Genomic DNA, 25,290 nt, shown 5'->3' with positions numbered 1-25,290 from the left:
AAAAACTGTAGAAGGTTAGTGAGGCCTTTCTGTAACCAGAGTGTTGGGCCTTGTTTCTGGGTCTTTGCAGGCCAATTGCTTTAGAAAATTGACTCCATAAATATTAGTAGTCAGTTATATCCAGTTTTCCCTGAAGCTTGCTGTCCAGATGCCTGAATCTAGCAGCAGGCTGGCAGCTGGGTATTTAGCAGCCTGCGGGTCTAGTCAGGCATAAAAAAATCTGGTGGTATATTGGGAAAGTTGAAGGATATTACTCCATGATAAATCCAAGAATATCCTTTGGCATCTGTAACAGGACTGTTATATGTTATTTTCTGGATCTTGTAGTCTAGCTCAGGCTATCTGTGAGGAAGCTGATAATAGGAGACAGGTAACAGGAAGATGGCTGGGCTGTTAATACAGCTGTTACTGCCAAGCCCTACCCCAAAATCAGGTAGTTTGTCCAGGGTTGAGAGATGCACTGTGAACTGACCTGGTAAGTTCTGGTGCATTTAAAATGCAACAAACTCCAGCTATCTGTAACTACAGCCAGGAGTGCAGGGCCCTCTTTTGTACAAAAAGTCCTGGAAGTTCCAAAGGTGGCTGGGGAGAAGTATGCAGAAAGAAACAGCAACCCATCACTGGGACCTGGGTGCTGGCTTTGTGGAAGTCTGAGCTCAAAGGGAGTAATCAGCCCAATAGAAAGAGAAATGCACATTGATCCTCTTGCATCTCTTTCTCTGAAATGTTAGAAATTATAGGAGTCATTTGTTTTAAGAGGGAAGCCTGGTTGCTGATTATTGGTCCGAGCGGAGAGGGATGAGTAATCAGCAGGTTCAGAGCAGAAGTCAGGAACAGCTTGGAAAAGAGTAGTTCACACACAGGTAATACGTCCTAGGTCTTGGTGTGGAAACAGGAGGATCACACATCCATCAGCATAAATGGGTGTATGAGTTTCCTTGAGAACTCAAAGTATGAACCCTCTGTGGGTTCTTGTGTAACCACTTCAGGGATCACAGAAAAGCTTGACCTTGAGGCGGCCTAGACACAAGTCACTGTAAAGCCATTCTGTGGGAGATCTTGTTCTTTCTTTGGATTACTTGCAGCTGTAAGTGTGGCTGAGGAAAACCAAGGCAGTAAGATCATCTGTTCAAATGTAAGGTTTCAGGTGTAATATTATATTGCCGTGGAGTAGTTAAGCTCCAGAGTAAGCAGTAGACCATGGTACATCATTCAGCACACCTTTAGCAAAGTAGAGAGTAAATGTCCCATGGAAGATTAAAATCCCATTGGTTCTGTTATGTGTAACCAATAAAGATAAAAGGGATGTCTATGAGGAATACAGTTACCACAGCACACTTAACTTTGTAGCCCCAACTGTGCATTTTCTATTTTGTACAAGGCATGGGGAACAAAAGGAAAAAGAGTTTTGGGATTTCTCTTCAGGAAGAGTATATGGTAGGGGGGGACTGTTGTGGACCATTTGCCTCTCTGAGAACTGGGGAGTGGTCTGCACCAACACTGCCTAATCATAGGGGTTGAGGGGTTTTAGTCACACCACCTGAAAAGTTTGTATATGTTTGTTGTCCTGTGCCTTTTTAACAGCGATGGGCATAAAAACATGGCCCATCTATTACAGTGGTGGGAGACTTACAAGAAGCCCATATTTCCTTTTTGAAAGTGCTCCTTTTAAATAGTGACAGTGCACATGGCTTGTTTAGGGGACAGATGAGGGTGAAGTTAAGGAGACTGTGGTCTAACTTAGTTGTTTAGCTAATTCTGATCCAAGCCGGGTGCATGATGTGGTTTGTCATGAAATGTCCTCTTATGTATATGTCCTCTTTTATATGATATAACATATCAGAAGAATCAGTGTTGTGACTGTGCAGACAGGGGATGGTGCTTTTCCTCAGTGTGCAATAGCAAAGTTGTTCTTCTCATGTGTGTCTGGTTCCAGAGCATCACTGGACATGGCACTTGGCCATGTCCCTCTGGCAAATCTGGAATTGGTTTGGTGTGTGCACTGCTAGGAAGCTTTTAAAACATGCTTGGCAGTGGCGTTGTTGAGAAGCTCAGATCTTGTGGAAACATGGGTTCTTGAATTCCTTAACACAGACATTCCAGTTTTCTATTCACTGTATCACTTGCAGAAAGCAGAGTCCTTTGTTCTTAGGATTCCTTTATTGTGTTTTATCTCAGCTTCATTGGTCACTGTGCTCCTTCTTATCCCATGTGACAGTAACCATTACAAATGCTGCAGTAGGCTGTGTTGCAAACTGTTATCTTCAAAAATGACATTCATAAAGGTTAATAATTGGAATGAGCTCTGGCAGTTACTAATTAGCACCATTACACAATCAGCTCACATTCTGGCAGCATTAGGCGTACTTAATCAGTCAATTATCATTGATCTTGGAAAGTGGTGCTCTAAAGTTAGCATAAGGTGCCTTTGTAAGTGGAGAGAAGGCATTTGACGCTGCCACAGTGGTCAGGCTGCTGGGAACATGTGGTTTGAGGGACCAGTGTGGTGTACCTGATTGTGATGGATAGACTGGAATTAAAAATCAGATAGTATAGACTCACCTTCAAACAGGCATAAATAGGTCCTATCACTGTCTCTCTTTGCCATTTCAAACAGTAGAGGGTGTTCAGGGAGAGAGTTAGCTTTGGGGAATAATGGATTTAATGACTTCAATGAATTTCAGTTAACGTGTAATGACTTACAAGCTTTTAGAAGAACAGCTGGAGCATAAGGTACTATTTTCCTTGGTTTTATTTTTCTTCATGTGAGTTATAGTTCTCAGGGTAAGGAAGTTGTAAACAAGATGGGGAGGCACCAAAGTATTCTAAATTCTAAAGGATTTCCCCTTAGAAGTATTTAATAAATTGACCTTAATCTTATGAATCTAATGTTATGATTGCTGTGTGCTCTCTCAGACACTCAGAGGAGCAGAGCCTTTGCTGCTTGTGCTGGCTCAGAGTGCAGAGGAAGCAGGGCTGGTGCTGCACACAATGGCCATAGTTTTCTAGCTAGTGTTTGGCTGTTCCTAACTTGAACGTCTCAGCATGCATCTCTTGTAAAACCATCTGTTATTGTGCCTGGTCAGGAAGGTGTGCAGAGATGCGTGGCCTGCGCAAGCAAGGATGGTGGCTACAGTCCAGTGTGAATGAGATTTTCCAGATCTCTGTGTGGAAAATGAACGTGTGGAGTGATCAGGGCTGATGTTCTGGTTTCTGCTCTTGCTTCCCTTTTATAATTCTGTGTTTAAGATATGATCTTGAATGTGTGCAAATTCACAAGGGATAGAATGGGCAAGTTGTCAGCATGTTGGAATGTAAGGGGACTCCAGATACTGTGAAATTAAAGCAACTTGTGTAGGTGAAAGGGCCAGGAAAAAACATGAGGTGTGCCTGACTCCCCTTGGAGTTTGGCCCAGGGCCTCTGCCTGTTCATCAGAAGGGAAAATGCTTTGTTGTGATTATTTTGGAATATATTTGCAATCTGTCTTTCTCTCCTGCTGCTTATTCTCTGGGAGTTTCCACTGTGGGCAAATGATCCAGAAAAAAAATCTGGTTAGAATCTTACAGGCTGGATGTTTCCTCAAAACCATTTTGTGCAGCAGAAATCTTAGAATACACTTCAGAGCTGACTGAAGTCAGAACAACATTGATGATTTTTCTCTACATCTGAATGTTTGCCTTTGCTCTTGGTGAAAATCTACAAGGGGTCTTGGGAGTAGGGACAAGGAGAAAACATGTCAGAAGTTCAACTCTGGTTCCAGCTTCTGGGAAAGTTAGCCCAGTGTGAAGGGAATTGTTTAAAAAGTACTTGATCATACGTCTGATTCCAGAAGTAGTAGAAAGTGAGTGCTAGAACAAACAACCCAGACTCCTGGAATTTCCTTGCCTGCTGTCTGAGATGCAGATTCTTCTCAGAAGTGTAAAGGAAACTTGGTTGAAAAAATACTGAAAATCTGAGCATGGGTGTGGATTGTACAATGACTAAATAATCTGGAGAGATGAAATATGTACAGGAAACCTATTTTAGATGTAGGCCACTAATGTAGTACCCAAATTTAGAGGAGGTTTGCTTAGATGACCTTTAAAGGTCACTTCCAACCCAAACCATTCTATGATTCTAAGGAAGTCAGAGTCTTTCCAGGCATTTTCCCAGAGACTTTGGGTCAGACCTTGTGAAAGTAATGAAGAGAAACGTGTCTTCATCTATTAGGTACTTATAAGGCCTGAGAAAATTCCCTGGTCCAGCCCCGTGGGAATCGTGTACCTCGGGAGAAGCTGGCAAGAGCTGCTGCCTGGGCTGGGCGTCGCAGCAGAGCTCTGGCTCCTGGGTGCAGATGCTGTGCTGCAGAACTCAGGCAGGATTTCCTCTCAAAACCTCTAATAATCCATAGTTTATGTAGGTACTTGTGGAGGTGTGCTTTAAAAAATGTGCAAGACTCAGGGCTCAGAACTGGTAAACAGCTCTGGCATTCTGCTGTATGACAAATGACATCACCTATGAAGTGTGCCTTGGTATGGCAACAAATACTATGGCAACATCTGTAAGTGGAGCTAATTTTAGAAAAGAGGTGCCAGGCTACAGTAGCTCAGTTAAGGAAAACAGTTGGATACATTATTCTTCAGCAGTCCTGTAAGTATGCGAATATATACAACATAATCACTCCCTCCCCCGCCTGGCCTCCCAATACCTATTCTCCATTTAGTGAGTATTTTGCAGCGTGCAGAGGCAGGTTTTAGGAAAACACCCTTAAAGCAGAGCATGGATTTCTTGGGAAGATGAGAAGTGTCTATCTTGAAGGACATAAGGTACATGTTAGCCTCTGAGGTAGATGTCTGCTTCTGGTTAGTCATGCCTTTGGGAGGGAGGGTAAACACTGGTGGATTTTTCTTAGCCCTGTGTCTGTAGTACAGTGGTGGGAGAGCCTCTCACCCATATCCCTGGGAAAAGCAGCACAACAGGCTTCATATTAGAAGCTGACTATGGAAGGAGTTGAGAGGCTGAATAATTTTTCCTTGAGTGTATTCAGCACACTTTTGACCTATCAGCATCTTGTGACCTATCCTACCTTGTCTTGAAATGTCCCCATTCGAATATTATGTAAATGGAGTAGTGAAGCCAGCATGGAAATTGGACAATATGTAATAAGGTGTTAACTTGACACTGAGGCTGTACTCTCTGCAGTGCATCTGTTCTGATTTAGATCCCACCAACATGCAAAATATTGCAGTGCAGATGTGCAGTTTGATAGGATGCTTGGGTCTGGTGGCTCGAGAACATGAAAAATTCTCATCTCACCTCTTTGATGCCCTCTCCAACTGATTACACAGTGGAGACCACAGAGTGCAAAAATCAGCTGGCAGATGTTGGAGCAATGCTGGAGACATGTGAGTGCTGTCAAAGCAGCTGTGGTCAAGCCAACAGTGCTGGCTGAATGGTGGGTGGGAGAGTAGAAGGATGCATTTGAAATGTGAGGGATTTTGAGCAGCTCAGCATCCCACTTCTTTTTCTTAAAAAGGCACGAAGATGTGGCAAACGCTGTTGTGTTTGTAAAGTGAGGCAGTGGATGATTTTTCGATACAATACTGGGGAAATTGGTGAATATAGGCAAGGACTCCTTGATAATGATTTTTTTTTTTTTTTAGCTCATGATGGTCAGGTAGGAGAGATCATAATACAAAGAGAGCCTTAAGACCTTGTTCACTGGAACAGTCTGTTGCTTTGCTTTCTGACAGTCACCCTCCTTCATGGAGTAAAATTACCAAGTGATTAGCTACTTGTATGCAGAGTGAGATTTTGCCATGGGAAGATACATTTTAGAGAAGGAATCTTGACACTGGAGTCTTCCTCAGAGCAGATACCTTCTGGAAGTACTGGGTTACACTCTTGGTGTAATCCTAAATAAAATGAAAAAAATGTCTAGAAGCAACTATGGGAATAAGCTGTGAAGTTTTAACTGTGTCACTGGTGACTCATGGATGTGGAACTGTTAAAGAAATTCCAAAGTTATAAAGGCAGAAGGAGCATTGTACTCAGATACTGTTAAAGATCATGCAGGAGAAGAAAATCAGTCACAGACATTAAGCAGAGATTAATTCCTCATCTAACATCTGCTTCATCAAGAGCAAAACTCTAGGGACAACATCCTATCTTGATTGTAAAATTAGCAGTAATGAAGAATTTACCTTATCCATTAGTAGATTCTGCTGGAACGTTTGCCCTCCGTTTTTTTTGTTGTTGTTGTTGTTTTTTTTTTTAAACACCCAAAATAGAACAAAATACCTTCTTACCCATGCTTGTCTAGCCTGAGTTTATCAGGTTTTAGCTCTTTGTGCTTCTCTGGGCTGAATGGAAAGGCCCTCTACTTTCCCAAGCAGATGCTCACATCCTATTTAATAACCAGTTGTTTTCCATAATGCAGCAGGTTTTTCTACTCTAATGATTCCTGTTTGAGCGATGCTTCTCCTGACAAATGGTAACAAATCCAGTGTCCTCACATTTCTCATGTTCCAGTTTATAATGTGGGAAGACAATTCTCGGAAAGGTGCTCTTTGTAGAAGTGCAGCTCTGCACGTCCTCAGATTCATAGATTTAAAGCATGGACAAGAAGTAATGATAATAATCTAATTGTATAGTGCAGTCCAGAGAATCTTACTCAATAATTTCTGCATTGAGTCCCCAGTGTAGTTTGAAGTATTGCTTCTTGGCTGGAAACATAGTCAGTCTTCACTAATACTTATAGTCCTTCAATTATGTGATGTGATTTGCATTGCTACTAGAACTTAATTTCATTTTTGATGCTACAGCAAATGGACTCTGGGCTAAGTTGGCCAAATTTAGTGATGCTGAAAGGCTGGTTTGCTATGTATCTGAGAGCCTCAGCACCTGTGAAATTTCAAACTGTAGTCATGATTCCTGGATGATGAAAACCAAGCATTGGAGCTCTTTGTTCCTCACTTTCCCTTTCATGATGCTATAATTATTTGCAAAAAGAGCTGAGGGCAAAAAAATTCAGGGGGATGAAATGAAGCACTGGCTCATTCATGTGCATGTCTTTTTTTTCTCTTGGGATTTTTTTTTTAATCTTTAAAAGACCCTTGAAAGAGGGAATTTTTCTTCTTGAGACAGGACTGAGAAGGTTTTCTTCCTTTTCAACTCTGCCAAAGGCTTCATGAGTGATTAGTCTGTCTCTGGAGGGGGCAGACAGATACTCAGGTTCTTTGTGGATCTTGGATGTGGCTGGTGCCTGAGGGAAAGGAGAATCTTTACTTGAGCTTGGTGCTGCTGTGAGATAGATTATTAAGATTCCATGTTGGAGGCATCTTGGATGCAGCCAGCCCTGAGGCTGGACAGAGGGGACCAGGCTGACCCACCAGCATGGGTGCATCCCTTTGTTGCTGTGCTCTTGGATCCATTACTGCTGTGAGCCTGCTGGCTCCTGTGCTCTCTGGGTGCCTCTGCAACCTGGGTGCAACCTCCACCAGCTTTTGCATCACCTGGGAGCTGTCATCAAACAGCAAATAGTGCTCAGTGGCCCCAGCTCCTCATCACCAGCTGGGAATGCAGGTGCTCTGTACATTGAATAGCAGGTACAATCAGAGGACCCCTGCACATGAAGGTCCTGTGTGCCTTGGCTGGAATAAGGGTAGCTGTAGGGTTGAAGGCACTGTGCTCTCATGAAAATTGGGTGAGATGCTCAGCTCCTTCTTGATTGTTTCCCCTGCACAAGTTCCTCCTGGCTCAAAAGAAAAGAAAAATCGTAATTCTATGGCTTTGTTCTTCTGAAATAGGAGGTGGTGCACAGCAGAATAATGTTGGAGGATTTTATTTGCTGTGGCTATAAGATCAGGAGAGTACAGATAAAGCATGCAGCTTTTCTGCTGCAGGAACCAATACAGTATTTTCTAAAGATACGGTCTTGGCTAGTCTGATTGTTCTGGCACAAAAAAAAAAAAAAAAGCTCCACATTTTGGAACAACTGGCTTGTGTTTCTTCATGTTATTAGTTACCTGAAAATAGTGCTCTTCTTTTTATATGTTTTAGTTTATCTTCCTAGACTGGAATGTTTTATTTTAGGCTTGCAAGTGTAGTATTTACTTCTCTCAGGTATTTTCAGGTGCAGTGGAAAGATGCTCACTGCACAAAATAAAGCACAGTTTCTATTTGTATTACATTGCAGATCCCCCTGCATTAAGGAGAAAAAGCTGTCTTTGATTCCCTGCCATTAAATACTTGTTATGTTGTTTATAGTGTTTTAAAATTAAGACCTCATCTGGTCATTTCAGCATTTGTCACCTTCTACTTTTCTGCCTCTCAATAGAGCATTTACAAGTGTTTCTATTGGCTTTTTCTGCCTAGCAACATTTGTTGCGAGTGGTTTAGGAAAATAAATGGTTTTCCATCATAAATCCAAAGCTGCAGCAGGACTTAACAACCTTTAGTTATCTTTCCTCAGAGTTCTCTTTAGAAAGAAAGAGCTATCTGATGTGATAAAAATGAAGACTTGGTGCTATGAAATCTCTGTTTACGTTCTGCAAACATGAAGTTTTTCCATTAGAGTCGGTTTTTATGAAGGAAATCGTGGGATGTCCCTCACTTCCATTCACTTTGCTGAAATAACACAGTGGGGCTGGGGTGTTTGTGGCTGACTGCTGTGGCATGGAAGAGAATTCTGGGGCTGGTGTCTCTGGTACTGCATGCTGAGGGAGAGGCCAAATGAGAGCCCAGCTTGACAAATTGCTCTGCAGAGAACAATGTCTTCCCTGCAAGTTTGTGCTCTCTTTCTGCTGCACGGGTCTAATGTGACCAATTGCATTTTGTTGGTTTAAACAGTGACATTTCTGTCACTCTGTTTGGCAGCCAGTTCCTTATTTTGAGTGCCAGAGCTGTCCCAAACTTAAATTTTCTATCTGACAAGACAGAGCTGTTTCAATTTCTTAGTCTATCTAGACATTTTGCTGAAGTATCTCCAATGGACACTACTGAGGATTCTGCAAGTTACAGGACTTTAGTGACATTTGGCCTAATATTTCAGGTTTTTTAGTTTCAGTTCTTGCATCCATTTTGAAGAGGTAAATAGGATTAATTTTTTTTTCTGTCTGAATCCAACAGGAATTGGAACAAGCTTCAAGACCTTTCACATTCTGATGATTACTAATAGCTCCCCATCCTTTCTTTGCCAAATTGTATGTCTAATTATTTTAAGTCTCACCCACAAAGAGTAGGCTTCACCATGGAACACTTAATTCTATTTACTCTTTGAATTTTGCCCAAATTCTTGTTATTAATTTCACAATATGATTAAAAACTGATTTTTAATTGAGAATAAATCTGCTGGATTCATTGGGGATCCCTAACTCAGCATAGCTAAGATCTGACTCAGATTTGTTTGTCTAAGTATAATTTTCCCAGTGTTATATATAGATGGATTTTAGGAAGAAAATATTTAAAGTTTCTTCCTTGAAAACCATAGGTTATACAGCAGTCAGGGTGATGGTGTTTTTTTTTTTAACAGAAGCTTGCTTTCAGTGGTTTTGGATTTCTTTGTGTTGAAGTACCTAATCTAGAAGAAGAGATGTGTTAAAGGGTAGAGACGGTTCCAAATGCATTTTATAGACAAAACGTAGACAGTGTTCTTCACATAATGTCATTTAACCAGACCTCATGTAGGATAGGAAAGTGAATCCAATGGAGTGTTTATTGAATTGTGCTGATGTTTTTCTTTCTGTCAAAAACTTATATTGCAAATATACTTCCCCCCCCCCCTTCTTTTGTGGTACTAATCTTTTGTAACAGACTTGACCATGTTTGAATTTTTAAGACCTTGTGACTGTGACCTTCTCCTGCCTTGGGGTTGAATTGAAAGGTTTGGGGTTCAGCAGCTCAGAAGTCTTTACAGGTGCTTTCAAAGTCCTCCATGAGGGAGATTTGGAGGTTTTCCCCACCACCTGAAGATCTTCCTTTAGCATGGAAAGCTTTACATTTCAGTGCACATCTATTTACACTGGTTATTCAAGTTAAAGCAAGTTCACTGGAAATGGTGTCTGAATGCCTCATCTCTGGACTCTTGCAGTTGGTATAGAATGATGAAACTCTTCAGGTGGGAGCAAAGTTCAGGAAGGAAGCTGAGGTTTCTGTATGGCAATTTGGAGATGGTCATGCTCATTCACTCGAGGAATGTGTAAGTCCTTGCGTTCAGGTTATTGTGGAAATGGAAGCTGTTGCATTATTAGTATAAATGTCAGGAATCTTAAGGACCATGCTTGTCTGTACCTATATTTTTTTCTAGACTTGAGTTAAACATGGACTTATCAAAACCATTTGTTGTGCAAAGCACCCAGAGCCTCGCCTCTGTATCCAAACCTCAGGCTGGGTGCATGACAGCCCTATTTTTCAGATATTGCCTGCAAGGATTTAATGCTGTCACACTCCAGTGACTGAGAGTTTTCAGAGGACAGCCTCTGCTTCTTTAACTGGTTGTCATCAGTAAAAACTTTTTGCATGTTTGGTGTTCAGTGTTTATTGCTAAAGTTGTTTGGCTGGTTGGGGGGTTCACATGCAAGATCAGAGAGTTGTAGGGAAGGTGCTGCTGAGAAAATTAATCTCTTAGGGACGAAGTAAAAATGGATTTTAAGAAGGAAGATGTTTCAGAAGATAGATGTACGAAAATTTAGTGTGTTTTGATTAGGTCGTCAATACTGCATACTTAAGCTGAAGATCAACTCTCATTAAGTTTAATTGGACATCTGTATTAGGTAGGTGTCTTTGAAAATCTTTCCTTTTATATATTCCTCTTTTTCTGCACAGGCAATGTTACCCATGGATATTAATCTGGTCTCCAAATTGTAAAGATGCCTTTTTTTTTTTTTCCCCACTAAGGGAGAAGTTGGATGAATATTTTATTTATGGGATGAAGTAGATATTTGTCCTGTTCAGCTACTGATAGTATTTGTATAAATCACTTAATAAAATGAACATTGCTGTTCTGATATTCTCATTGGGACTCAGTATGTATTTTTAAATGGGAATATTTATTAATGCAAATATCTCCCAACCAAGCATTCATACTTGCATCTTTCAAACACCTGAAAAATGATGGCTGGAAATTGAATGCATGTTTGGAAAATAGTAATAAAATCTAGAGTGAGCAGTTTCTCTAGGAGATCTGTTGTGACCTGGGACCACAGTCAATAAGAAGGTGGGTTTCTGCATCTTGTTTTGCTGCTGTAGATCCTTCTCTGGATTCTAGCTCACCTGTTTGGCAGCATGGTGTAGTTATCAGGAGCCAGGGCAACACAATTCTGTGAAAACCCCACATGGCAAAGTTTTCAAGGAATATCCATGGAGAGGAGAGCTGGGGTGTAAGTAGCTTTGGGTGACACATGTCAATGGAAGAGCTTGGTGCTGGGCTGGCAGGGCTTTATGGTGCCTGGCACATGCTGAGGGCACTTGTCAGCTGTCCCTTGACTGAGTGGGTAGGGGAAGGTTGGTGCCATGTGGGAGCTGTTGGGATGTGGTGCCTGATTGCTTTTGTTGCTTTTCTCCAGTCCACGGATCCTGCAGGGAGCATCTTGAAAGAGAAAGAGCCCTGCCTGGCAGTGTGCCCTCTTTTGCTTCTGCATCTAGAAAACAATTTTTTTTTTTTTTTTTGGACCAAGTGTAAGCTGACATCAAAGATGTTTTCACTTCTCTCAAAGGTTATTATTTTAAAGGGCAAATAATGCCCAGAGCAGGATTTTACTGTTCCCTCTATATTTTTCTTCTGGTGACAAGCTGATTACTTTTCCTGCTGTTTTATTTTCTTGTTTTTCCTTTTCTCCAAACTTCCAACTGCCATGAAAACTCCCAAGTGGTTTTTGCCCAAATACGTGCAGGTGAGCTTTTAAATGTGAATTGCTCAGTAGATGAATGAGGATCAGTTGCAATATTTAATTATGCAGTCTTCTGTAATGTTTCTCCAACAAGCATTCATCTTATGGATAGTAATTATTTTTAGCATGCCCATCTGAGCAAAATTATGCTTTGGTAATTGGTTTTGAATCCTATATCCTTTTACTTTAAGCAGCACTCACTTTAATCCTTTCTATCAATGTCTGGGGATTGAAAGTGAGGTGAGCATGTGGCATGAGCAAGGGAAGGATTTATTTTCTTTTTCTTGGTTAGAATGCTGCCAAACAGACATGGTAGAAGTGGAGAGTGGTTGGTGGTGGCTGATGATGACAAGCAGGCTGCTGGTTTGTTTGTGCTCACACTGAGGATGCCCAGGAAGCTTGTGCAGACCCTCCTGCTGTTGCTGGTCCTGGAGCTGCAGTGAAAGTGAGACACACTTCTGTCTGGGAATGCAGGGCCACACTGTTCATACCACTGCTACTCACCTGGAGTAGAAGTGTGATGATTTCTCTTTGTGGCTTATGTATAGACCAGTGTCCTGGCAACCTTGGGCAGCAGGTGGTCAAATAGCTCTTTTTATGCTTTTGAAATGGAAGTTATGATTCTTCAGCTAAGTACCTGTATCAGATCTGAATGTAACCCAGGGAAGTGGATGTTTTGTGGCTTTGTTTTCTTTTTCTATGCTTATTGGCTCTTGTTGGTCACACTGGCTATTTTGTTTATGTAAATAAGCTCAGATGATGCTTTCTGCAAAGATGAATTGGATGTATCTCTATGTTCATCTCTTCATTTTTCTTCAGTGGGAAACTGAAGCAGAGGATTTGACACTATGCTTTCATGATGCTAGTGTGTGTGTTTCCAGCCAGAGGTAATAACACTTAAAACAGAGGAAAAAATAAAACTGAGGAAATGTTTGTGGCTGGGTTTGTGGCTGCTGACAAAACCACATGTGGAAGCTCTCTGTATTGCCCTGATGTTTTAACACATCCCCTTATCTCAGCACAGTGTAGCCCTTTGCCATGGATTGTCTCAATCTGGTGCCTCCAGAGATCTCTCTTTGAAAGCCTGTCTGGTAACCTTCTTATTCTTCCCCCCCAACACAATCCATCTGTGAAGCTGTGTGGAAGGACAGGGAGCAGAGAGCCTTTCATTCTCCCAAACTCCCTGCCCTCTGCAGTATTTCTGTGGCACTAGACTTGAAGAGTTGTTGTACCAGGGAAACATGGCATCCTCTGATAGGTCATTCCCTCGAGCAAAGGCCATTGTGTTTACACAGCACAGGCTATAAACACAGCTCTTGGGAAAAACTGAAATCTCTGTTCAAAGGCTGGTTGCTAAAATCCTCAACTCTGCATGAAAAAACAGTCTGGTATACCAGAATAACCCCTTAATTCTCTGGAGGCAGAAGAGCTACTTGCTGAGTAGCCACACCATTTACTAGTTCCCTTTGCACTCTGCTCATATCTGCTACCAGTAACTAGGATGTGCTCAGTCCAAGACAGGTGTACCCTGAACTAGTTTTGTCAAACCAGACAGATCCAAGTGTCTAGTTTGAGTTTCCTAGTTCCATTTGGGGTTTTAAAAAAGTGGCATCTGTCACATGTTATTACAGATGAGTGTTTTAAGCTGCTGTTAATTTTGAGTGGCATGATGCATGTAGCTCCTGGTGGGAAAAACAACATTGTGACAGTAAACTTTGCCATCTGTGGAAGGTTATTCTTACAAGGATTGATATTCCATTTGAAGGAAGGAATTTATAATTGTTCTTCCTCATAAATAAGCAGCAACAGTATTCCTGCAAAAGGAAAGAAAAGGGAGATTAAGAATTTATGTTCTCTGCTTGAGAGAGGCAAGATAGACACATATTTGGGAATATGGGTTCAGCTTCAGTCCACTGTAAGAAATTATGTCAGGAAGCCAAACTTTCATCTGGGGATTCCTGCCTATCCCATCTTTGTGACTTGGCAAAAGTTGTATGACCTTAGGGAGTTACTTCTCACTGAGTTCTGCCCTCCACCTAACTTAAAAACCAAAGAACATCCTCCCATCCTTTTAATTCTTGTTCTTTGGGGGCAAAACAAACTCCACAAGACAAGATGAGTTTGGGATGCTGCTAACAGGCAAGGAAGTAACTTTCTCATGCAAGTCTATCTCACTGAGGGCTGAACACTTCATGAATGTAGATGCTAGGATTAGGAATAATTATTAACATCCTGGAGAGGTATGGATGGGCAAACCAGCATGCGCTGCCTTGTCAAACCAGCATGTCATCAGCACAAGAGCCAGACAATCTTTCATTTTTATTATATTTGTGATATCTCTAATTTCCTTGGCATAATGCACTTAATCCATAATTAAAAATATGCTACTAGTCCTTGGCTTTGCTCTGCTCTTGTAACATGAGAATGATTCTGTGTTTTTATTAATTTAACTTTCTATAAGCTAACAGATTGCCATAAAAAAACCCCCAGAATTTCTCAACCAGTACAGCTAATAGCTGTATTTCAGCAAAGGTCCCATGATACATGTTGAACAATAACTACCACTTCTGTGCCACTTGCAGTTTTTAATTGAATTTCTATCCCATGGATAACATGTCAGAGCCATTCATCTGCTCCAATAAGTCTTCTGATATTAAGCAAGTTCTTCCAAGTTATTATTGTAGTACAAATGCTGCTCAAAGGTTGATTTGCGTTGCATGTACACTGGTCTGGGGAAGGTAATGCAGTGCAGAAAATCTTAGTTTGTGTAGGCAAAAAGCAATTATTTTTGATGAAATTATTGTAGTGTACCTTTCCACTTCTTTTCATGTTGGAATGATAAGATCTACTCTTTCTGTCCTGCTTAGAGTGAGACACTGACATTGGAAAAATATTTCACAGTTCTCTAGTCTGGAGCAAATCACTCCTTGTATCTGCTCTTGCTTAGAGGCTCTGACTCTTGGAGCTGACTGCACTGGCATGAACTTGGACTAGACTGTCATGTGGTGGGGTCTAAACAGTTCCAGAATAACAAACTCTGACACCTCTGAAACTGTGCTCTTGGGTTCAGTGCAGGGAACTGAGGAGATCCATGGTATAGACTTTGCTGTCACATTTGCTGCCTTTTTCTTTAATTTTCTAACCTCTTTTGAAAGGTGGACCAAATCATTGTGTTTCAAGGAAAGAAAAAAATTAAACTCCAATTTCCCTCTGCCAGTTTCAGACACTTCTTGACAGTGTGTTTATGATACTGAAGCACTACAGTCTATGACTAATGACTCATTTTTGGGCTGTTCTTATTGAATGATGTATTTGGCTGGTGGCATAGATTAAACAAAAGCAGGGTAAAGTTTCTAACCAAATTGGGAAGAGGGTCTGCATCACTTAGACTGTTCAGGAGGGGGGGTCTGAACTGTGTTTGCTGCCGAGCAGTAAGGAGAAGCAGAGGGAGTATCTTCATTGTTGGAATAGAACTGAAACACTGTCAGGCAAAGCTCTTGATAAGAGTTTTCTCAGGAGTTGCAACCAGAAGTGGAAGCGTGCCATACTAAGTGTTAATTACATGGAGATTCCAGTGTGCAAAATTAATGGTAATTTGCCAGCATGATTTTCCCTCTGTTTTCTATTGATTAGTATACTAAAATCTATTTGGGAATTAATAATTCAGTCACCTGAGAAGTCATAGTGACTCCAGACATCTGGGCTTTGGAGTTGCTACCTCCCAGCTGAAGTTCAGTCTGGCAGTTGTAATCCTGTCTCCCTCTCTGCTCAAGTCTGAAGGACATACCTGGATGCACTTAGGAGTGTGCAGAGAATCACTCAAATAACTGGCCTGTTCGTGGCTTGATGTGCCAATGCATGATGGTTGTCAGTGTCTGCCCTTCAGCATGTTCACAAGAAGTTCTCAGGAAACTGCTCTTCTGCAGATTAGTGGTGTGAGGCAGGTCTGTGTGGGGTGCAGGTTGTGCCAAGGTCCCCAGGCTGCCCATATGTGAAGAGAAGTTGCTCAGCTCACCAGTCAGAGGTTTCAACTAGGACGCATTCCATGTTTTATGTTTTTTAAAGCATCCTGGCGAATAAATTCCTTTACTGGTGTGCCTATTGTGATGACAAGGTCTTACCTGCACTCTGGCATAGGGACCAAAGGACATCTGGGTCCTGCTGAATGGCCATGACTGGAATCTGTTTCAAGAATGAAGAAGCATCGGCCTGAGGGTATCCTGGTGTCCAAAGGTGCCTTGCTGTAAGGACAGCATTTGCTGTATTTGTTTACATCCTGATTTCTGGGTCCAGCATCATTCCAGGATGTTCATAGGTCAGCCCGAGGTTTAGTACTCCCTTGTGTGGATTCAACCTGCTTTCAGTTCCCACTGGGCTATCCATGAGGCATTTCAAAGCATGTAGCAAAATCCCATTTAGAGCCTGTCTAGAAACCTCAGTGTGAAAAACCCTACCTCTTTATCTTCCTTGTAAGGTTGCAACTATGATATTAGCTTGTGACAGCAATTATTGATGGTGTCATTAAGGATGAGATAGAATTCCTGGAAATGCATTTAATATTTTCCCCGTTTTTGCTGTGGGGACACTGATAAGTGGTGGCAGAATGAGATGCAAAAAAATAAAGAGATGGCGAGAAGGTGGGGGTTAAAGAAACCCATGTTTATCATATGCCCTTATCCACGAGGAAGGGAGAACAATTAATGAAAAACTTTGTGTACCAGAGCTATTAAAGTGCAATCTTTGCAAAATAATGACTTGTAGCAAAACCCCATCATTATTTATTTTCTCTCTTTTCAGCATCAGTTGTGTAAAGTATGGACAAAGAAATAACCCCTTTAGAAAGCACTCCCAATGTGCTGTTACAGTTGGCTTGAAAAGACAGCTGCTATTTCACCACGCTGCTTTGATTATTACAAACACATTGTTTTAAAGCTTAGCAGCTGTGTAATAGTACATGATGCATATGTACATTATGTTATATCTCTTTCTGCATTCCCTCTTTCAGTAATCACTGCACTTAAAGCTCAGTATGAACTTTATTGATCCATGATTGTAGCTCGTTAACACAGACCTATTCTCTTGCGTCTGAGTCAAGGACAAATAAATATTTGTGTCTAAAATGGACTCTGGGGGAAAGATTTTTTTGTCTGCATGGAGTGTGATTAATACAGGCACACACTAGAGGGGTTAAAGAGGTATTGGAAGAGGGAGGGATGGGGGAGATGAATTGGGGGAAGCTTAAGATCAGCAGATTTCCTGTAGTGGGAGATCCTCTCACGGGTTTCTATTTTCAACTGTCTAAGTGATGCAGATTCACTGTGGTGCTTATTTAAAAGTGGATGATGCAGGATGTTCTGAGGAACATGCTGTACTGTATTGAGGCTTCCAGTTTTGGATGGGATGAGTAGTTGCTTTTGGACATATAATAGCTGAGAGCCTAATGTTAGAGCATGAGCAGTCTGCAGCATACTCAAGGCAGTGGTGTGAATCCATCAGGTTTCTTGTCCAGATACCCTCAGAGAGACCCTTTGAAGGAACAAAGCCACTGACCACCCATCACTGCCCTGATTCTTTGGAATAAACTGCAGAGATGAACCACTTTTCCTACACGTTCTTATGCTCAGGGTGTCCATGCACTGCTCACTGACCTATCAGCCATGACTAAATGCTTATGCTAGCAATTATAGCAACATGTGAATCCCCCTCTTTTGTACCCATATTTCATTTTCTCCATGGTCCTCAGAGTAAAACCTGCAGAGGTGTGCACAGAAAAGGGCACAACTGCCTCTCACCACACCAGGTATTTGATCAGACCCCTACTTACTGCAGGGGGGTTAATATCAGAGCATTCCTATTCAGCCTGCAGGAAGATTTGTTTCCAGAATGTTAAAGCTGATGTTAAAACAAACCATGTGCCTTCTGGTAAGACAGCTAAAAGGGATAAGGAAATGGCCAATGATGAGTTGCCACTATTTCCTAATTAATCACAGGCTATTGCAATATACCTGCTAAAAGATGAGCAACCCTTTATGCTGACATTATCCGTGGGGGACTTAAAGGTACCTTCCAGGAGTGTAATATCATGCTTCATTTTGTCATTGGCTTTTGAAATATCAGGTTGAATAGAATGAAGGAAAAGAAAAAGCCAGTTCTTTCCTGGTCTAAGTAAAATCACTGGAAGAATGTAAGTGCCACATCTTTAAAACCTTTCAGGAGCTCTAATCCTGCTGGGTTAGAGTACAATTAAAGATATCTTCCACAATTTATTTAATTTAGGTCTAATTTTTTTGGGTTTTTTTAGGCATGGATTCATGGACAATGCTGTCAGTAACATGAACTGTTGGTTGATCACTAGGCTGATACTCTGAGCTAGACTGAAATCCAGGTTCAAGTGGAAAGCATGGCTAAAGGCCCAAAATATAAAGCCATAGACTTGAATGCTTGGATAGACAACTACATGGATGGACTCTGAGCTCTGTCACGGCACAGGGCATGGGACCTCACACAGCCCAATCCATCTGCCATGGCCAGCCACGTGTGGGTCTGTTTACAGTTTGAAATGTCTTCCTCTGTGAACCCTTGGGAGGTGCTATACTCCAACCTCGGTGGTTGGAACAGCAGCAAAATGTGCCCTCCTGTGTAAAAGCCACTTAGGAAACCTGTGGCAAAGTAGGAACTCTGCAGGTCTCCCGAGATACCTTCCAATGCCTTTAGTACAACAGAGTTGTTTCTTCAGTGAACCTTTGAGTCTGCCGGTTGACTGTGTTTGAGTCTTTGTGTGATTAAATCCAAAGACAAAGTAAATCCATGGTGTGTTTAGGAAAAAGACTTGGATTATGGACAGCTTTCTCCTTTCATTTGCATCAATAATATGCAGGGTACTTAGCCCTTCATAAAAGTAATTTAGATAAACATCAAGACTTTATGAATAAGTACCTTTCAGCACACTACTTAGGAGTAAAAGCATAACGATATTTATCCCTATGTTTTGGTTTCTAAACAGCAGTATTCCTCCTCTAACATCTAGAGGAAGTATCTGCAATGTAGTACTCAAGCCAATTCTCAGCTTGAACAATTTTAAACTGGATCTTTCTGACTTTTTCTTGACTCAACCTTTCAAACTGGAGAGATGACTGGTCTCTTCCAGTGCTTCCTTTTCTGTCCTTGTCTCAGCCTCAGATACCTTCCCTCATGAGTTTGAAGGGGATGTGAATTTCCTTGTGTTCCATTTACTATTCCTTTGTTAAAAAGATAATCACTCAGCTACCACCTGGGGGACTTACTGATGCTGATTGACTTTTCAAGCTGCTCCCACTTTATTGATCTTCTGTCTGAAAATATTCCAACAGGTTTATTCTCCCAAAGGCAAAGTGTTTTGTGTTAGATGAGGTTCTGAAGGCTGAGTGCAAAAGATGACAAGAAAAGGAGGCTTTTCTGGGGTGAAATTATGCCTGAACTAACATGGTGGTTTGAAAGATACTAGGCAGTGAAGGTCTTAGGGCTCTGGCAGAGTGGGAGTGATCAGCTGTGCTTTCTTGATCTGCCCACAGCTGGCAAATGTTTGGTGGGGAAGGGGGGACCCCTGCCCTATGGATCACAGTAATTCATTAAACTTGATGATAAACTTCAAGCTTACCTTTTTTTCAGAATCTGTATTGATGCAAACTTAGGACCTCAGTGTCTTCATTTTGAAAAAGTGGTAACTGGAGTCAAGGCTTTTAATCCTTGTGCTCAAGGAATGAATAAAACTTGCACTCAATCAGTGCTGCTGTGAAATACCTGCAGTGTAGCACTGAATTTAGAAGAGGTGTAATCCAGCTGCTGATCTGACTTGCACAAACATAGAAACTGGGTGACAGCTGTCTTCTGTTTTTTGCACTTAAATCCCTGTATTTCTCAACCAAAATTCTTCACTCTGAGGATCTAGGAGAGGATATAGTGTCATAATCTGGCTGTCTGGATGAGAAAGGACTAGAGGCATTTGGGAGCATTTAGAGCAACCCTATCTTCTTGTCCAGGGAGCCAGTTGTGTAACCAGGTCACCCTGCAGAGCAAGTGGTGCAGCCTACAGAAGAGCATTGTCAGCTCTATAATCTGGCCTGGAAGCTCCTTCTGTCTGGTGAATTATGATGTCTCTGCTATGTGGTGCTCAAAAATGTTATTTCAAAAGGCTGGGAGGGTTTGCATCCTGTCATGGATATTTCAGTGGTAATTGGAATGGATAAGCTGCGAAGGACTCAGGAATGTGCTGATTTTATGTTTTATATATTTATTTCTCCTACTGAAAGACAACTTGTGCCAAAGTCTGTTGTGGTGGGAATATGAACACTGCAAAATACCTGTTGAGAGCAATATTAGCCTGAGACTTATATTCTTTTATGGCTCCAAATTCTGTTTTCTTCTTTAGAAAACTAAATTTGCCCTATTGCTTTGTCTTGCATACTCAAATTTAAACTTTGAAGATTTTGAGAAATGCAGAATTCTCACAAATGCAAAATTGCTTGCAATATGCATTACATCCTCTTGTTAATGTTGTTATTAGTCTTTATGTTTATAGAAATACACAGATATAGTGGGTCCTGACCTTTACTGTGTAAATTTGTGTAAATCTGCCAATATTACTCTTTCACTTGTATGTGAAGAAATGATAGAATACAATTTAACTAATTGGGGATCTGGTGCTGTCCTATGAGTTCTGGAAAAGCAGCACACAGAGTCTGTCAGTCATGGTGTGACTGGAGGTAAAGATGTGTTCCTGAGTCTAGAGGGTTCTTTCATTACCAGTCCCAAACTGTCCCAGGTGGCTGCATCTCATGAGCTTCATGTTTTTTTTTATTTTTGGGTACAGCAAGAGTCAGTTTTTCCCCAGGAAGCTAACTTAATGTGAAACTGAGTGCTGAGGAGCCTTGCCTGAGGTCAGGCAGGATTCTGTGGTATTTATGTTCAGACTGTGTGGGTGTGCTGCTGGGGACAGTAACCTCTGTGGGTCACAAGTAGGGGTAGACATAAGGCTTGTGGGAGAGGGGTCAGCTCAGTTAGGGACTGGAAGGAGCTGCAGGCTGACTGTAAAAGTTGGTTTGGGAATTATCTGCAATTTTTAATATCTGTGTCTAAGGAACTGGACTAAACTATCTTTATCACTGCCCTCTTTTTTTAATTACATCAGTTTTGCAAAGATTTGTTGACGGTTTGAAAAATTAACATGCCTTGTGTTATTTCAGGGATGACTCAGGTTCATCTAAATGTCCCCACAGTACTGCCTACCACATATGCCAAAACAGGCAGACAGTGTCAGAAGCAAGTTTTGGGTAAATCACCTTCCCTGGGGACATGAGTGGACAAATATGTGCATCCCCATCTGGGAAACAGAGATTTGAGTCACCTGTCCCCCTCTTTTAGAAAGGTATGGTGAGCTCCTCTCAGGGTAGTTTGTATAACCCAGAGTGTGCTTATTTTTTGAGTTGTTGGAAGGAATCCTTTGTCATCCACATCTACCACAAAATATAGAGTTGAGCAAGGAGGCAGTTCCATAATGTCCTCTTGACATTTTGTTCAAGACACATTTAAGAGAAATTCCAGTTTAAATATGCACAGAATAGCGTAGATGTTAAATGGAACTTCTAGAAGTGCTTCACAAAATCCTACATTCAAAGCACTCCCTTTTGCTATAAAATACTGCAAATTAAAATGATTAGCTACTTCAGAGAATCATTAGAGAAGCATTTTTAGCTATAGTAATAAAAGTAGAAAAGGGCCTGGGAAGGGCCTTGTTTCTAATTAATTATCTAATTAATATCTGATTAATTAATGAGGCCTTGTCATCAAAGCTGTCTTTTATCTCTGAGGCTATTAAAGTGTCCTCTAGACCAAATTTTTTGAATATGTGTTGATAAGGCCATCTTTGCTGAGTCAGTCAAGTGCTTGGAATCAAATCAATACACTGCCTTATCAGGGATGCATAAAACACCTCTTTGGAAAATTAGAATACATCAGAATCAAGAACATGATAAATATGTCAGATCTTTTAGGCAGCACAAATGGAAAATGAGTAATGATGAAGAGTAGTTCTTCAGAGCTGTAAAAAAGTAATGCTTTTTCATAGACTTTGCAGTAGTGAAATAACCACAGCAGGAAAAGTAGAGGCCCATGGAAAGTCAAAGTCTGTAAGCTCCAGGCTGCCCCTGATTCAAGGTGGCTGAACTCTACCTTGGGTTGTGTCTGCATCTCATCTGATGAGGTTCTGTGAGGTACCATTTCTGCCAGCAGGCATCAGCTTTGCCTGGCCACTAAAGGATTGCCTGTTCATCAGTGGTGTAAAGGGAAAAGCATGCAATGAAGGGAAGGGCTTATCCCAGCTTTTGAGGAGAAGCCATTTCACATTTTATCAGGTCTCTGTTTATATTCTTTATGCTGCCAGCAACTGTTGGGAAATCCATATTATACTTCTCTGCTTATCTCTGCTCTCTTCACTTTGTAATGTGATAGATTGTGTAAGTCTCAGTGGAGTCCTGATACCATTTGGCACCTGTTTCTCATAGTAATTCTCATACATATCCAGAATAATAACATTTTAAATGTAGAGCACTAGAACATTATAATAAATCATGAACTTTTCATCTCAGTCAGGATGGCTGAGGTCCTTCCCCTTCATTTGTACTGCCAGCTCAGTGTGTGCAATTTTCTAAACCATTTTTGGTGAGATACACTTTTCTTTGTGCTATTTGTGTGTTGGTTGCTCTGGTCTCCTTTAACACTGAAGGGTGGAAGACACCTTAAAAAAGCAATCTATCCTCATCTATTTTGGGGTAAATAAAGTATCCTCTTAGTTTACAGTTTTTGTCTATACAAGAGAGTGTGGACAGGCTTGCGAGCTAGAGCTGTCTAGTTTGTAGGTGGCTAAATTTAAAATTGAAGGGCCATGGTAGAGAGAAGATGGAATCTTAAAAATGGTAGAATTATTTCAGTTTCACAGTAGGAGGCACCAGCCTTTGTTGCTTTTGTGCCTGCCTATTGTGGACTATTCAGCAGCAGAGTATAAAGCAAAGCTTAGTAACCACTACTTCTGCAGCCTGCTTGCTCTGATCGGGTTCTCTGAAAGGATTCTTTTGTAGTACAGGCTCTACCCTGCCATCAGGTGTTTGGATCCATCAGTATGGCTGAGTTTTGGCTGATCCATCAGTTTATTTCTGCTTCAGAGTACTTTCCCATTCTTTGGTAGAAGCAAAATGTTGGGACAGCTTTAGAGCTGCCTTTAGACAAATCTGTGTCCCACAGTGGAAGAAGTATGGAGCCTCTAAATGTCCTAGAGCAGGGAATGCTACTCTAGTGCTCAGGGTGGTTTTTTTGGTTGATCTGGTGACTCCTAGTTCTGCTTTGCCATGCATCCCTTGTTTTTTCTTCCATTCTACCCATTTTCTGCAATCCCTTTGCCTTCCCTCTTCACTTCCCACAAGAGGGTCTTGCTTCTTTGGGTGGTTCTACAGAATATTTTAAATCTGAAACTACTTCTGCTTTTCCACAGAAATGGTGTATCTGAAGGTAGGGGTGCAGAAAAGAGCAGGGACTAAGGAAGGACACCCTGTTTTCTGATGGTGAATGCTATTTAGGTGCCCTATGTCATGTTCTGGGTGGTCAGTGATTGCTGGGGATATCTAAGGCATCACTGTGTTCCTACAGGACAAATGCAAGCACCATGCAAACATATGGCTTTCAAGTTAGTTCCCACCATCCCTGTAGGGTTAATGCACAGAGACTGCATCTCCATAGACTGGTCATGCCCATCTGAGTAGTCATCTCTGCCAGGAAATGACTGGTGTGAACAGCACCCCTGCCCTGTGTGGTGGTGATCAAGTGAAATGCTGATGAGCAATCAGCCACTAGAAATGTGACTGGTATTTGCAATCCATATTTTATTGGCCATAATTCCTCCAGAGGTGGAATATTCTGTATCCTTTTGGTAAACCTCTGTGACATCCAGTGTCCTCCCAAAGGTTCATACAGAATAAACAAAAGAGGATACCTTTCCTGTAAAAAAAAAAAAAGAATCTGTGAAAGAAAAAAAAAAAGAGAAAAGGAAGCCAGTGTTCTTAGTTTTCTCGCCTTTATTTTGAACTGCTAATCACAAAGACTAGTGCATCATGGCAGCTCATTTTTCCTTGCCAGTCTCCACTCTACATTCTAGATGGAAATGTATCAACAAAGGTCATCTTCAAGTCTTTTGGGTGTTTGGTGATGGGAATCACCATTAATCAAAAAAGAAAGGGGGTAGAGGAAGGGTGCTGGGATCATAATTGTAATTGAGGTGGATATTCTGCTGTTTATGAACATGCAAACTAAAAGAAAAAAAAAAAGAGATTTTTTTCAAGAGACATTACTAAAACTATGATCTGCTTGAACTTCTTTTTGCCCAGTGGGATCTCTGGTTTTAGATACTTTTGAAACTTTATGGAACTGTAAGTCCAGTAGAACTGATGACTTATGGTTCCAGAAGTAATGACAATGTAAAACCTTGTGTATGATGGCAGAAAGTGGTTTTATTTAGATTGTGTTAACTACTCTGGGTCTATGCTGATATACTTGGATATTTGGTTTGGTTTTTTTTTTCAGTAAGATTGGTCCCTGAGGCATCCATGTCAAAACATGTAATTGGACTAGTAAAACTAGAATTATCAGAGGCATGAATAGCTTGTACAAGGAAGGAGTGGCTGAATAAACAAGGAGTCTTGAGACTAGGAAAAAAAAAAAAAAAGATCTGTGGAGAATATGACAACCATTGAAATGGTCACAACCAATGACAATCATTGAAATCACAAATGGCAGCATGGGGCTCCATGGTTTTGTACTTATTAAGTGGCAGCAGTTAAAACAAAAGGAAGCCTTTCTTCATAGACACAACACAGAGCTGTGGTGTTTATTACCATGTGATAGCAAAGTTGCCAGAAGCTTCCCTGTGGGATTAGACAGATTTATGGAACTAAAAGCCCACTGATGGCTCTTGCATGCAAAGATACCATCTTCAGTTTAGGGAGTCTGTGATATTGCTGTAGGCTGGGACATTACACCAGGAAGCAGCACCACGTGCTCGCTTAATTTCTGTTAACTTCCCCAGACTTTCATTGTGGCTCTTAGTTTCCTTTAGTAGGATGGAGGCAAAGGGATGCAGTTCTTTCTGCTTGCAATTGTAAAATATTCTGGTTTTACATTTATTGCAGTCACTAAACTCATGGTTGGGTAAAAACAAGCTCTCAGCAAAAGTTTTGCTTTCTTAACTGGCCAGTTCAGACTACACACACTGGAACGTCCTTGGTTAGTGAGTAGATTTAGCTCCAGAGGGCTCCATGAATACTTCTGCTGTAAAATATCCACATCCAGACTTATGTCAGCTCCAGAAAGGGAAGGACTAAGAATTAGATTTTGTTTGTT

The 25,290-nt window shown here is 41.2% G+C and overlaps 1 protein-coding gene across 1 annotated transcript in view; it reads left to right on the top strand.

Moving 5' to 3' along the window:
- The window catches only part of SORCS3 (sortilin related VPS10 domain containing receptor 3), a 263,700-nt gene that overhangs the window by 94,901 nt on the left and 143,509 nt on the right, over positions 1 to 25,290 (top strand). The window lies entirely within an intron of this gene.

The sequence above is a fragment of the Cinclus cinclus genome, chromosome 7 (genome assembly GCF_963662255.1).
Source record: "Cinclus cinclus chromosome 7, bCinCin1.1, whole genome shotgun sequence".
In the NCBI taxonomy this organism is placed as follows: domain Eukaryota; kingdom Metazoa; phylum Chordata; class Aves; order Passeriformes; family Cinclidae; genus Cinclus; species Cinclus cinclus.
Note: the sequence above shows the minus strand (reverse complement) of the source record. Positions and strands in the feature narration are given on the sequence as shown.